Genomic DNA, 14,054 nt, shown 5'->3' with positions numbered 1-14,054 from the left:
AAACTATCCGGGTGCTAGTCGTTACTGTACGCGCTGTTCCGCCATCTTGCGCTCCCACTGCCTTTTCGTTACTACGTAGGGAGTTTTGTATTTGTTCTTGCATTCTCTATCGGCCGTTGGGTGCTGTCCCCCTCATAAGGTTTAGGGTGCATTTGCATTTACATAGGGTTTAAATAGGGTTTAGGGTACACTTGCATTTAGGGTTACACTTGTGGCCATCGACAGGGTTATTGGCCCCACAATCGAAGCACACTTTCATATTGGGGTTAGGACAAACGTCACTTCGGTGGTCTATTTTGCCGCACTGTGTGCAGACATCGAAATGCTTGCGGTACAGATTGCACCTCATTAACACAGGCCCATAACGTACATAATTTGGACCTTTTGTCCTTCAAAAACTACAATTACGGTAGTCGTATTGCCAATTGTTTGCGCACCTCTTGCTAATGAATTTCTTGAGTTAAATACGTTCCGGTCAATCTCCGCCGCAGTATCTTCGATGGGAATTTCTTGAATGATCCCTTTGACCGTACCATGTGGTGTGGTTTGGTGCGCGCCTACCTCGTGTACCTTGCCCCGATGCGAATAGCCTGAATCTTGGCATAGGACAAAGCACGCCCCTTATCGAGTGTATTCATCACCATGATATTCTGGTGTAGGTTGGGGCATAAGGTATCCGCCGCACCGTCTTCTCTCGAAACCGTCGCCGCCACCATGATGGCCGAGGCAACGATCCGTCTGCGTTCTTGCGATGTTTACGCCTCCCCGCGCCGTCACGATCACTTTGGTGTCCTCTCTCGGCAGCACATCTGGCATTCTCGCTGCCCTTGTTGTCGATGCGACCACTTTTCTGTTGACGTGGTATCTTGTTTTAGGCCTCGACTGGCGAGCGGCGAAGCCCTCGCTCGCCGGGGCTGTTATGCGCTGGCCCACTTGCCACCAGCCGATCCCAGTGTGGAACTCCTCAGGTGAAATCTCTTCCCCTTGCACCTCGACGCGCATCTGGCAGGGGCCAGGGCTCGATGTCGTCGGAGACGTGGCCATCTCCATCTCGGACACCATGTCGTTTGGTTCCACGCCGGGGTCAGGCCCAATCCCAGCGGCCGCGAAGCAAGCCTAGGCTTAGCTCGCCACCGCACCGACGCCGCCGAACAAGTTCCAGAAAACGGCGAAATATTTGCTTTACGTGGAAAGTTGGGTATCGGGCGATTCCTAGCGCCTTCACAAATACACTGGTAACAACGAAACTGCGATTTGAGTCAAAAGGCACTGTGAAATCGGTCATCGAAGACGGAGCCAGTGCCAGCGTTCAGCTAGAGAATCACTTCGTTGTTGTCCATCTGTCCATACCATAAGAAATAATTGTTAGTTAGCTATAGCTCCTTCTCTTTGAAATATATACTAAACTTTGCCCAGCGAATGTATATATATATTGTTTCTCTGCATGATACTCACATTGGAAATGCGAGAAAAAGTAGTAAAGAAATGTGAGAGAAGGTAGAATAAAATGCAAGAAAGTGAAAGAAATGTTGATAAAGTAGCCGCCGCTGGCGCTTTAATGCGGCTATCCTCCTATTGTAACGATTTGCAGGAATAAATAAAAAATATCAATTAAAAGCCATACATGTCCACGCCAACAATGAGGCAATAAGCTTTTGGTCCCAATAAAATTTTTAATTGGAAGGTTGAGGCAAGTAGAAAAACCGCAAATGATGTCGGCAACAGAACTCTGGCATTGACATTATAGCAGGGGGAAGGGGCTTACACATCGCGGAGGGGAGGGGCTCTGTCCCCCCCCACCCCACCAACGAAAAATTTCGGATGGGGCTCGGGCCCGGCAGCCCCTCCCCCCGTAGTTCACGCCTATGTCGGCACGTGTTCACCGAAGGAAACTTGCATGCTGCCTTTTGGCAATACACCCTCCTTCGCGATAACAAGGGCCAAACCGGCCATGACATTTATTAGCTGCGGGACCATGAAAATTCTAAGATCTACAACAGGCAGCAGCCCGGCTCGGCAGTGCAATGAACTGGGATGCTCTCCAGATCCGGTTGCTACCGGCATACTCTAGAGAACACGCCAAATATATGAAGAATACAAGAGCGCACAAAAAAAAGAAACAAGAAGGAGAAATAAATGAAAAGGAAGGCGCTCCGTGCGTAAGCACTTCTGCAAATATTAATTTGGATCAGGAAGCGGAATTTAAGGTTTGTGTCCGCGTGCGCAGTCGTGATGTGGCATTCTGTGAAAACAGAGACTGTGACGTATCCGAGATTGGCTCCTCCTTGTGTTCTCTCCTTCTTGATTATTTAGATTCCATGCGTAGCAAGCAATTAAGAGACAAAAAGAAAGAAAGAGAGAAGAGATGCTGTGGCACTTGGTGAAAGCACATGTTGTGACCTTCTAGAGATTCTCCTCCCCTTGTGCTCTCCTTCTTGGTATTTCTATTCCGTGCGCAGCACGCAATTAATATTACTTGAAGGCCATCGCTTCGTCTTTCCAGCCTTCACTTCTCTCGTTCGTCGCGCTGTCTAAGCTTTGATACGTAGCAGCTAGCTCTCGTCCACACTCTACTTGAGTATATTCTTCCTTTTCCAAATCCAGTCGATTCCTTCTTGCCACTGCGATTTGCGTTCGCTACTAGTTTAGTAAGGCGCTGCGAAGCATAGAGTCAGCAAATCACTTGAGCCGATCGACTGTTCAAGTGTCCAGCAATCTTGATGTGGGCGTAGTGTTCCTCTTTGCTATAACATCGGCACAGTGACCTAAAAGAATAATTGCGTTTCAATCTATTGGTCCCTGGTTGAAATACCGGCTGTTCACACCATTCTTTTATGAAATTTTCGCGAAGTCTTTTACAATTCAAGGTGCGTACACGGGTGGCGACTGTGGACAACTGCGAAAGCGGCGGTATAAGGAAACAAATATTGGTGAGTAACATCACAACTGCTGTCGCCCTAATACTCACGTTGCTGTCCCGACCATGCAATAGCCTAATTTGTTACGGAATTGAACGCTTCATAAAGCGGCCGCTTTATCCAGTATATAACTTCCCCAGTGACAACCTCTGTAAAGCGACAATGGTCAATGTAGTTTGTGCACCTTGCCTAAGCCTACTTCCATGGAAAGTTTTGCGAACCATGCAAATTAAAAAAAAGCTGCATCAATTGTCAATATACCAGAGAAATGTTGTGAGGAGCGTGAATAACCTACCTTTACAAATAGTCTGGTTAGCAAAAATCATAAAAATCTTCGAGCAACTTTGCCTACAAGTATTAGGAGAAGTACAGTACTTCTTTCGCCAAGAACGACGTGTTTCAGGCGGAGAGTTCTGGCCGCCCTCGGTATAGCTTGTTTTGCGGGCTGGGGAAGGTTTTACGCTCTAACTAGAAGGACTTCGCAAGATCATTGTGGCGTGCCAGGCGATTCCTATGAGTGGGGGCATCCTTCCGGTCTCCCGCGCTGTTAACTAGGTCTCGCGTTAGGGAGCGGGTAATGTCGTTCAGGTTGGGGAGGTGTGGGTGGACGGTGCCTACATGAGCTGGCAACCAGACGAGTGTAACCTGATGGTCGGTAGAGTGGGCTGCTTGTTGCAAGATGCGCAAAGCTTGGTGTGAAATACTGCCGTTGATATAGTTCATAACGGCGGAGCGGGAGTCAGAGACGACGGTATGGCATGTTAGGTGTAGTGTGGCTAGCGCGATGGCCACTTCTTTAGCTTCCTCCGCGTGTGGGGTTACTAGACTGATTGCATGTTGGAAAGAGCCTTCACGCGTGGCGACGGCTGCAAAGCAGGTACCATGGGAGTATTCGGCGGCGTCGATCAAACTCACACCCTCGTGGCGGGCAAGGGATTTGGTGAGAGCCGTGGAACGTGCTGTGCGGCGTGCGCGGTTGTATTCGGGGTGCGTGTTTCAGGGGATAGGGTTGGCGTGAGTCCAGGCTCGTATGATGGAGGGGATCTGGTGTTTATGGCCGTGTTGATGGTGGTAGGTGATACCGAGCGAGGTGACGATATGGCAGCCCGTCGCTGCGAGACTGAGTCTCTCGAGCTGAGAGTGGCGTTGGGTCTTGATGAGCTCGTTCATTGTGTTATTGGCGCTTAGTTGAAGGAGGAGGTCAGTGCTGGTGCAACGGGGGAGGCCGAGAGCTTGTTTATAGACACCAAGAAGGAGGATGTTGAGCTTGGTTTGTTCAGCCTTGTACCAGTTTAGATAGGCAGCAACCTAGGTTATGTGGCAAATTACGAATGAATTTATGAATCGGAGGAGATTCTCCTTTTATACCCCCACGGTGACTCGAGACCCGCTTCAGAAGTCTCGTGGTGTTGGCTGTATTCATCCTGATTTTGGCGAGGGCCATACCATTCACTTTGTTCGCCTCTATGAGCATGCCGAGCGCAAGGATATTTATTTATTTATTTATTTGGTCATACTGTTAACCCTCCAATGAGGGTCGTTACAGGGAGGGAAGAAGAACATATACATTTCATAAGCACTTCAATCAGCAATCATGAATGAGAATTCAAAATTTGTACACAATTTCTCAAAAACATATCGAAACCCAGCTCAAATTGTTGCACGTTCGCACTCTCCACAACATCACTTGGCAGTTTGTTCCATAGTTCAATAACATCAGGAAAAAAGGAAAATCGATATACATCCATACGTGTGTTAATAGGTTGTAGTACCGTGCTGTGGTTTTTTTCGTGAACCACGTTTTAGAGGCTCTTTCACATAATGTTCTTTATTTATTTTTATTTCCCCTTGCATTATCTGTAAAAAAACTTTGAGTCGACGTTCTAGTCTCATTTCCAGCGTTTCTAATTCCCACTGCTGTATCATATCTGTTACCGAGTCAGCACGGCGATACTTCGAGCATATAAAGCGTGCTGAAATCCGCTGAATCCTTTTCACCTTCTTTTAAAAGCATTTTTGGTGAGGGCTCCACACAGCATTCGCATATTCCAGAACTGGTCGTATAAACGTTTTGTAGGCGACCAATTTAATTTCTTCAGTCGCATCTGGAAGCTTTCTCCTAAGGAAGCAGAGCTTTTGGTAAGCCTTCGAACAGATATTCTCAATGTGAATACGCCAGTTTAGATTATGCGTCACTGTCACCCCTGAATATCGGAAGCTCTGTACCTCGACCAAGGCATTTTCTCCTTTATTATATTCAAATCTGATAAAGTTCTGTTTTTGCATACATGAGTGTATGTAGATTTTTTAAAATTATTTACCATGCCCGAACTTTGTCACCACGAGTTCAGTGATTGCAGGCATCTGTTTAGTTTAATCTGATCTTCCGCGCAGGTTACACGCGTGTAAATTAAACAATCATCGGCAAATAGTTTAATTTTTACAGGCGGATCAACATTAGAAGAAATATCATTAATATACAATAAAAACAATAGCGGACCTAAAACAGACCCCTGCGGCACTCCAGACACAACTTCACACTTCCCCGATTCATTTTTCCCGATTCTGACCCTTTGATAACGGTTTGTTAAATATGCCTGAATCCATAATACTATATTTTCACTAATTCCTAGGCTACTCAATTTGGAAAGTAGTTGATGATGTGCAACTTTATCAAATGTCTTCGCAAAGTCTATACATACAACATCTACCTGTTGGCATTCATCTATAGCTTTACAAACGTCATGTACAGTTGCGATTAACTGTGTCACTGTCGAAAGGCCAGATCGGAAACCTTGCTGAACTGGGCATAATAAATCGTTTTTTTTTCTAAGAAATTCAGAATATGTCCAGCTATTGCATGCTCTAGGACTTTACAGCACGCAGAAGTGAGCGAGACAGGTCTATAGTTGTTGGCCCATAGCCTATTGTCACCTTTAAATATAGGAATGACGATGGCATGGTGCCAGTCCTGAGGTACTGAATGATCCCGCAAAGGTTTTTGGAATAAAAGCTGCAAATAATACGACATCCATTCAGCGTACCATTGAAGAAATACCGTCGGTATTTCATCTGGGCCACACAATTTTTTTGCGTCCAACGTAAGCAAATGTTGGAACACGCCCTCTCTTGTAATGCATATGTCTTCCATTGGGTATTGTATTGCGCAGACTAAAGGATCATCGTCACTATCACATCTATCCTTGATGAAAACTGATTGGAAGAACTGATTAAGTACGTTTGCAATATCTTTTTTTCTGTCACGACTACGTCGCCATTCGCTATCAATTCTATTTCATCCTTTCTATCTGTGAAATATCGCCAAAACTTTTGTGGCGATTATTTGAGGAACTTTGTAAGCGTTTTATTGAAAAATGTTTTCTTAGACTCCACCAATGCAGATTTCAGCCTTTGTTTGGTTATTATAAGTTCTGTTGCCCTGATTTTTTCTTCCTTAATCTTTTTATATTACGCTTAAAATGTATGATTTTCGTAGTAATCCATGGATTTCGTTGCTTTGATTTCATTATACGTGTGGGGCAAATTGATCTATGCAGTATTTGATTACGCCTTTAAGTCGATCCCATAGTTCTAAACTTTCGTGGTTGGATGCTATTTCAAATTCATTAAACTATTCTTCCAAAACGTCTAGGATAGACGTGTCATTCGCACGGCCATAATCCTTAACATACATCACGACATGTGCTTGCTTACAGATTCTTGTGTGCAGCGGTACATTCAAGCAAACCATCTTATGATCTGACAAACCATTCTTAACTGATACAGTATAGTCAGGTATTCTAATGGATATGAAAACCACGTCTAACAATGACTGGGACTTTGGCGTAATTCTCGTGAAGTCTTTAACTATCTGCTTAAGGTTATGTGAAAACATGATCTGGATCATTTTATTGGCGCTCCTTATTTCTACATTACCCGTTGAGAGACTTTCCCAGTTAATATGCGGCAAATTAAAGTCACCAGCCATTATTAGTCTTGTGTTTTCATTTACATGGGAGCTAAGAAATTCATTCAAGCCATCCAAAAATTCTGGCGGAGTGGCTGGTGGTCTGTACACCGTCCCTGATATATACCACATTTCTGCACAGCGTATCTGGCACCAAACCACTTCAGGGAGACTGCAATCAAGAGCGACTGTGTTTATAGTACTTTTCACAACAATAGCCACGCCACCACCTCTGGAATCCCTGTCGCCTCTAAATACCTTGTAGTCAGGACGAAAAATACTACTGTCACTAATTGCACTATGTAGCCGAGTCTCAGTCAACATCACTACATCAGGATTCTGAGAAATTAGTAGATACACTAAACCAGGTACTTTATTTGCTATGCTGCGGGCGTTTACAAGTACAATTTTGAGCTATGACCGAGAAGAATCGCTATCCGTGTCAGAAGCCTTGTCTAAAGTTTGCAAATGAAGCAATGTCTGGCCAGCAATATTTCCCTTCTTTTTGAATTGAGGAACCTTATCTTGCTCAGTACGGTACAGACACCGTTTATTCCTTTCACGATCCCAGACGTCGATATGATTGTTGATTTTAAGCTTGTTATGTACCAGTGCTACCTTTTTGCCGTTTGCTCGTTCCTTTTCACTGCTTTACCACAGTTTTTTCCGTACTTCTACAGCTTCTTTAGCGTAGTCTTGACTTATGCTTATCGAGCTGCCTTTCAGCTTGCCGCAGTTCTGCATCACAGACTGTTTTTCTCGCGAATCATAAAAATGCATGACTACTGGCCGATTACTACCGTCTTTTTTCTTGCCAATGCGATGAATTTTGTCGATCGTGCTCACTTGCACTCCCAGGGTTCCTTTAAAGACATCATCAATAACAGCTTCTTTCAGGTCGCTGTCTGATTCACCCTTGTCCTCATCGATACCAAAAACCAAGAGATTATTGGATCGGCTTCTATTTTCATATTCTACTAACTTCTCCGCCTGATGACGAACAAGGGGTTCTAGCGTTTGTACTCGCTTGTTCAATTCTGCAATCACGTTAAGTGCAGTGGTAATTTTTTCGCATTTCTCATTCATTTCGGTCATTTCAGCTCTTAATCCATCTATTTTAGTGTCTGATGAAGCCTGATTATTAATGATTAATTGCAACATTACTGCGGTTTTGGGCCCAGGATTTTCTTCAACATCTCCTGAAACCAACCGTGTCATCATCATAGACCAAGAGTCAACCAAAAAATTCAGGTAACTGCGAGGGCACGGCAGGGCGAACAAAAAGCGGTTGTCGCTTCTAAAGGCAAATAACGAACCTGCAACAGCAGTAACGTCCGCTTAGGCATGTTGTCGCTAGGCCAGGTGCCACGCCCTCTGGCGCCTCCACTGCTTGGCTTTTTTGTAGCCGGTCCACTGGTGACGTCACCGTCATCGACGAAAGACGATCTACGAGCCGGATGCCATCAATCCCAAAGTCCTGATAAGGCATGAAGAAAAGCGGTGCCTCGTCCGGACTGCAGACCGATATAGCGTTCACGAAAATACATGGCAAAACCTGCAACAGCAGTAACGTCCGCTTAGGCATGTTGTCGCTAGGCCAGGTGCCGGGCCCTCTGTGACGAGGGGTATGGGGCTGCTATCCGTGAGATGAAGCACAATGTCTTGGTAATGGCCTTTAGCGGCGTAATATTTTGGACGGCGGCCACGGAGAGGAGCCCTGTAGAGGAGGAGTTCGAACTTCGCAGGTGAGCAGTGAAGCAGTCCGCCAGCAGCCTTGGAGATAGGTCTCGACTGTTTCAATGGCGGATTACAGTGCCGTTTTTATTTGGCCGTCACTACCTTGGCGGGCCCAGACGGTTATATTGTCAGTGTATATGGCGTGGGTGACACCGTTCACTTTCTGCAACTCCTTGGCAAGATCGACCATGACGAGATTAAATAGCATTGGGGCGATAACGGAGCCATGGAGGCTTCCCACAATACCCAGAGTCTGGGCGTCGGAGCGGAGATCCCCCATCGAAAGGAAGGCCGTGCGATTAGAAAGTCTCTGACGTAATTATAAGAGCACACATTTAGATTAATGCGTGAGATGCGGTCAAGAATGGTGGAATGGTTATGCTGTCAAAGACTTTTTCGAGGTCGAGGCCGATAATAGCTTTAGTAATACGTGTTCTACCTTCTAGTATGTGGTGCTTAAGTTGTAGCATGACGTCTTGGGGCGATAGGAGGACCGGAAGCCAATGCCCGAGTGAGGATACGCTTCAGTGTCTTCCAGATAGGTGTTACTTCGGGTGATGAAGGCATGCTCCAAAACCTTTCCTATACATGAGGTTAGTGAGATGGGGGAAGATGGTCGAGGTCAGAAGGTTTACCAGGTTTGGGAATAAGGATGACCTTTGCTGTTTCCCAGGCCGGCGGAATGGCACCATTACGCCAGCAGTCATTGATATAATCTGTGAGGTGGGTGACGGAAGCATCATCCAGGTTACGGAGGGCTTTGTTAGTGACCCCATCGGGGCCAGGGGCAGAGCGGCTGTTTAATTTGGGCAGGGCGGCTTGGATCTCAGCGACACTAAAGTCTTCGTCCAGTGGGGGGTTGGGGGCTCCAGTGTGGGAGCCGTGAGGTTGCACTGGGCCCACGGGGAGATACTTGTTAGTGAGGTAGTGTAAGGCTTGGGCGCGGCCCTGTTTCTTCGTTTCCGTATAGAGAAGTTTAGTGAGGCGATCTTGCTGGCAAGAGCGGGTGGCTTGACTATCGAGCAGGTGTTTGAGAAGCTTCCAAGAAGAGGGACATTGGATCTTTCCGTCAACAGTATTGAACAGTTCAATCCACTGTTGATAGCTCAGAGTGAGGCAATGGCCTTCGATTTCCTTTTTGAGGAGGGCTATTTTAGCGCTGACAAGCCTGTTGAGACGTTGCCATTTCCAGCTGGATAGGATGGGTGTTTTAGCCGGGAGGAGATGGGCCAGTCTGCTGTCCATCCGCTCGACATGGGCATCGGTGGTAACTGTGTGCGTTGCTGCCGTGGTATCAGAGTGGAGACCTCGCGACCATGCATCAATGTCCGCTATGCGTTCCGCGTGCTGGTCAAGGGATCGATGCTTGCGAAATGCATCCCAGTCAACGCAGTTGAACTCACGGGGTTTGGTGGTAACTGCAGCTATCCGAGGGATAAGTGTGGCAATGGTGGAATGGTCACTACCAAAATGATGTTGTGTGTTGCTCCATTGGGCGTTGGTGACGTTCTTGGTAAATGTCAGGTCGGGGGTCGTGTCGCGGGAAATGGGGTTACCGAGGCGTGTGGGGATCGTAGGGCCTGTAACGAAAGTGAGGCCGAGGTCTTGGGAGTCTTTGCAGAGGTTTTGAGCCGCCGTCGTCGAGTAGCCATATCACCATACCATGTGGGGTGGTTGAAGTCTCCACCAATAACGAGGGGGTTGGTGCCCGCTATGTTCAGGGTCTTCTTGAAAAGGGTGAGAAAATGGCTTCGGACTTTGGCAGAGGGATGTCTATACCCGTAAAAGAGAAAAATAATTTCTTTACGTTTCCTGGTGGGTATAAGTTCAACGAGAAGGTGTTAGATGTTTACGTCGTGGAGATTGTGTTCAATGGCGGTGACGGACGAAAGGGCAGAGGCGGCGAGAAGCATATGACGGGATGGAACGTTGGTAACCTGGGAGGGTAACCTAATCGATATGGGTTTTCTGAATCATGATGACGTCTGGTTGCCGGGTGAGGGTACGAAGGTGTTGACGGATGACTGGTTCTTTGCGGAGATAACCTCGGCAGTTCCACTGCCAGATAAGTGTATCGCTGTTGGTGTGGGCCATGATGGGGATTGGGGGATGCCATCAGAGGCAGTGCCGAGGTTTCGTGGGCAGTGGGAGCGGGCAAGGGGGGAGTTTGTTGGTGGGTTTCAATGTTTGTGACGCGCTGTCCCAGGGCGAGAAGGGCGTGCTGTATGGATTCGAGTGCATCTGGAGTGTGTCCATCGTGCTTTGAAGTGTCACTAGCATGTCCTTAACCTCTGAGCGCACTTGGCCCGCGGGCCCCTCTTGGAGAGTCCGCTTTTTGGGGGCCGGTGTCAGTGGAGCGTCGTGGCTAGAGGAGTGGGGACGCTTCGGCGGGCAGTGTAGGAGCGAATGTCTTGGATTGTTTAAGATCGCGAACCTCTTGCGAGAGCTTGTGAATTAGGTCGCACATAATGGCATTTTCTTTTTTCAGGTGTGCTATTTCTGCGTTATCATTGGTGTTCGTGGGCTGTGGAGAAAGTGTGTTGAGATCCTCTCGCGAGGCGCCCGTAAGGGTTTCTGCGAAGCTCGCCTTGTTAGTAGGAGACTTGGCGGGCGGAGTAGAGGTAAATATGAATTGGGAATGGCGCTGTCTCGAACGTGAAGGGGTCTGGAAACAGTGTTGCCTCGAGCGTGATGGAGACCGGGATCTGGAGCGGGGCTTGGAGTTCAAGGGCGGGAAGTTGCTTTCTTGAAGGATGGCTTGAATTGCAGCTCGGCTCTCCCCAATGCGTTTGCGAATAACGTACGGTGTCTTGTAGAGAGCCGTACAGAATTTGTCCGCCGTAATATGAGGGCCGCCGCACAATGAGTATTTGGGGTTACAAGTTTGATCGGGAGGTGGGTTGCGGACTTCGCAACCTCGGCAGATCTTGTTATTGGGAAAAGGGCAGACATCCATGCGGTGTCCGAGGCGGCCGCATTGATAGCAAATTTCTATTGCTTGCGGTGTAATGAGCACGGGATTAACGTGGCTCCGTATCGGACCAGATATGGCACGTCGGGGCCACTGAAGGCAATAACAACGGTGGTTGTCGTTCCAATGCGTTTTGCGGCTACTGCGAGTGGGTTGCGGGTATTGATGATATTGGCGTTGATTTGCTGTGGGGTATCGGAGAGGGGGATTCCGCGGATGACTCCCTTCGTGGTGTCTTCTGCAGCCATCTCATATGCGTTAACATCGTGCGTGACCCCACTGACTTGAATAGATTTTATGCAGACATACCGGTCGTGGTTCTGAAGACTTGGCGTACTGACAACGACAATGTTTTGTTGGGTGTTGGGGCACACGGTGTCTTGTCGAATATCTGCTGGGCTGAGCTGTATGGCTTGGAATACGGCTGTAGTCATGGTAGGACTACCAATCTTAGCGATGTTGAGGGCTTCCTTGTGACGAATGACAATCTTGATTTGGTTGGAAGGTAGCGGAGGCTTGCGTCCAGCCTTGAGAACTTGTGCATTGACTGGTGGCTTGGTCTTGGAGTGAGAACAAGTGCGTGAGGTTTGGGTGGAGCCAATTTGTGGGTTAAGAGTCGTCACTTAGTTCGCCGGTTGGCGAAGGCGATTTGTTGGCTAGCCCATCTCGGTGGTCACTTTGAGATCCATGCCCGCTGCTGGGGCAGAGAACCTGATCGGCGATACGGAGCTCGTGCGAGTGCCCGCCACGCAGCCGGTGCACCTAGCGTGCACGCGCGGCGGCGGCGTGGGCGATTCACAAAAATGTTTGTAGCACAGGAGAGTGTTCGTAGCACAGGAAAATGGTCGTTAGCACTAAGTGTCTACCGAGTCCTCCCTGGCATCTTTACGGGTCAACTGGTGCAAAAATTAGGCATTAATTCGCAAGAAAATGCTGCAAAATCATTTCACAAACACGGAGCACACACCACCACATCTACACTCCTCGGCAATCGCAGCGCCTCCTGAGGAGTAATTGGGAAAATTTTCAATGAAAATGCGTACTGTGGTCAACGATGCCTCCAAAAGCACGGGTGAATGTAAGCGAGAGTTGGTGCTGCGTCGCCGATGCAATTCCGCTGCATAAGTCGACGAACTGTCCTTCTCGTTAGTGTTTGTTGACTTTAAAATGCTCGTAGTGACCTGCTTGGAAACGTGTACAAAGAGAAAGTGTTACCAAGTTCTGATTGTTTTTTTACGGTACTGAAGAGAAAAGCCACATATATTTTTAAAGGCGGAGCAACGTTCGCCAGGGTATAGATGGACGCTGACAGTGAGGGCGGGTTTTGTCCTTTGTGGTGTAAACATTGTATTCCTACACTCTGGAAGCTATTAACAAGGATTATAAGATGCGCACGAAAGAGGCACTCAATTGCGAAACAAATAGAGCACGCTATGTGGTAAGTGCGCTCTGACAACAGTAAGCTTTTATTTCTTCACAAATATACCACCAGGTTTCCAGCGAATATTGAACTGCAATGTCATACGCAGCAGTGATAGCAATCCTCGTCGTTAGCCACTTTTTCTCTGTTCTGGAACATTTTCCCAGTAATCTTAATATCAAAGATATTACTTGGCGAAGACGATCAAGCTTTTAAAGAACTCTTGCCTCTAATTATGCTTACGAACAGCGTGATTTAACACCGCTACCGACAAGGTGAGCCCATAGCGTCCTACTGAAGAAAAAAAAGATCAGCAAGGGTTCTACACGAAGCAACAATTCAAAATTCCCGTAGCCAAGCATAATATCAATCTAAGACGTCAACTATGGGCCAGGTGGTGTGACCATTTAACATGCTACGTAAAACCAAACGAAATCAGTACCTGCAAGCCGCAGCCTTACACAACGCGATACATGTCCGCAGTGGTGCATCCTACCTAGTGCAGCATTTTGAAAAAGCGGCTCTTGGTAGAAGCAACCATGCGGCATCTAGAACTTAAGCGAAATGTCTGTAACCCTGATGCGGCGTGACGCACAAACTGCACAAGAACATGCGTGCGTCATGATCAACTTCGTTGCTTACCCGTATAAACATCGAGTACAACAAACATCGAAATGACAGAAAAAAAATCGGAACAATGTTTCGCACAAAACGGCGGCGATACATTTCTGTCATGGCTCCATCACATGAGGCATCACGGGGAGGGTGCAGCACCGTCTAGCCGGCGACGTTTTGTTGTTATTTGAGCCTCCAGCCGCACACCAATTGTTTTGAAGATGCCTTGAAGCTTCGGCCATCACAAACATGTGACTGGTGTTGCTTATTTCACTAAAGAAACAATTATTAAACAGAAACAAACACACGGCGACGTCGAAATTTATACAATAGACAGCTGCCTTCTTACTGCACTTTTATGCCCTTTTTTCACTATCACGCTCTCTCTCGTAGGCCCACACTACGCTTATACACAAGAACGCTTGT

The 14,054-nt window shown here is 47.3% G+C and overlaps 1 long non-coding RNA gene across 1 annotated transcript in view; it reads left to right on the top strand.

The window, feature by feature from the left end:
- The first annotated feature begins 2,496 nt into the window (after nt 1–2,496).
- The window catches only part of LOC142590949 (uncharacterized), a 37,130-nt gene continuing 25,572 nt past the window's right edge, over nt 2,497–14,054 (top strand). Inside the window, exon 1 of the long non-coding RNA XR_012830286.1 lies at nt 2,497–2,930. This is a non-coding gene — a long non-coding RNA (uncharacterized LOC142590949). The remainder of the gene's footprint in view (nt 2,931–14,054) is intronic.

This window comes from Dermacentor variabilis, chromosome 8 (assembly GCF_050947875.1).
Source record: "Dermacentor variabilis isolate Ectoservices chromosome 8, ASM5094787v1, whole genome shotgun sequence".
Lineage (NCBI taxonomy): Eukaryota > Metazoa > Arthropoda > Arachnida > Ixodida > Ixodidae > Dermacentor > Dermacentor variabilis.
Note: the sequence above shows the minus strand (reverse complement) of the source record. Positions and strands in the feature narration are given on the sequence as shown.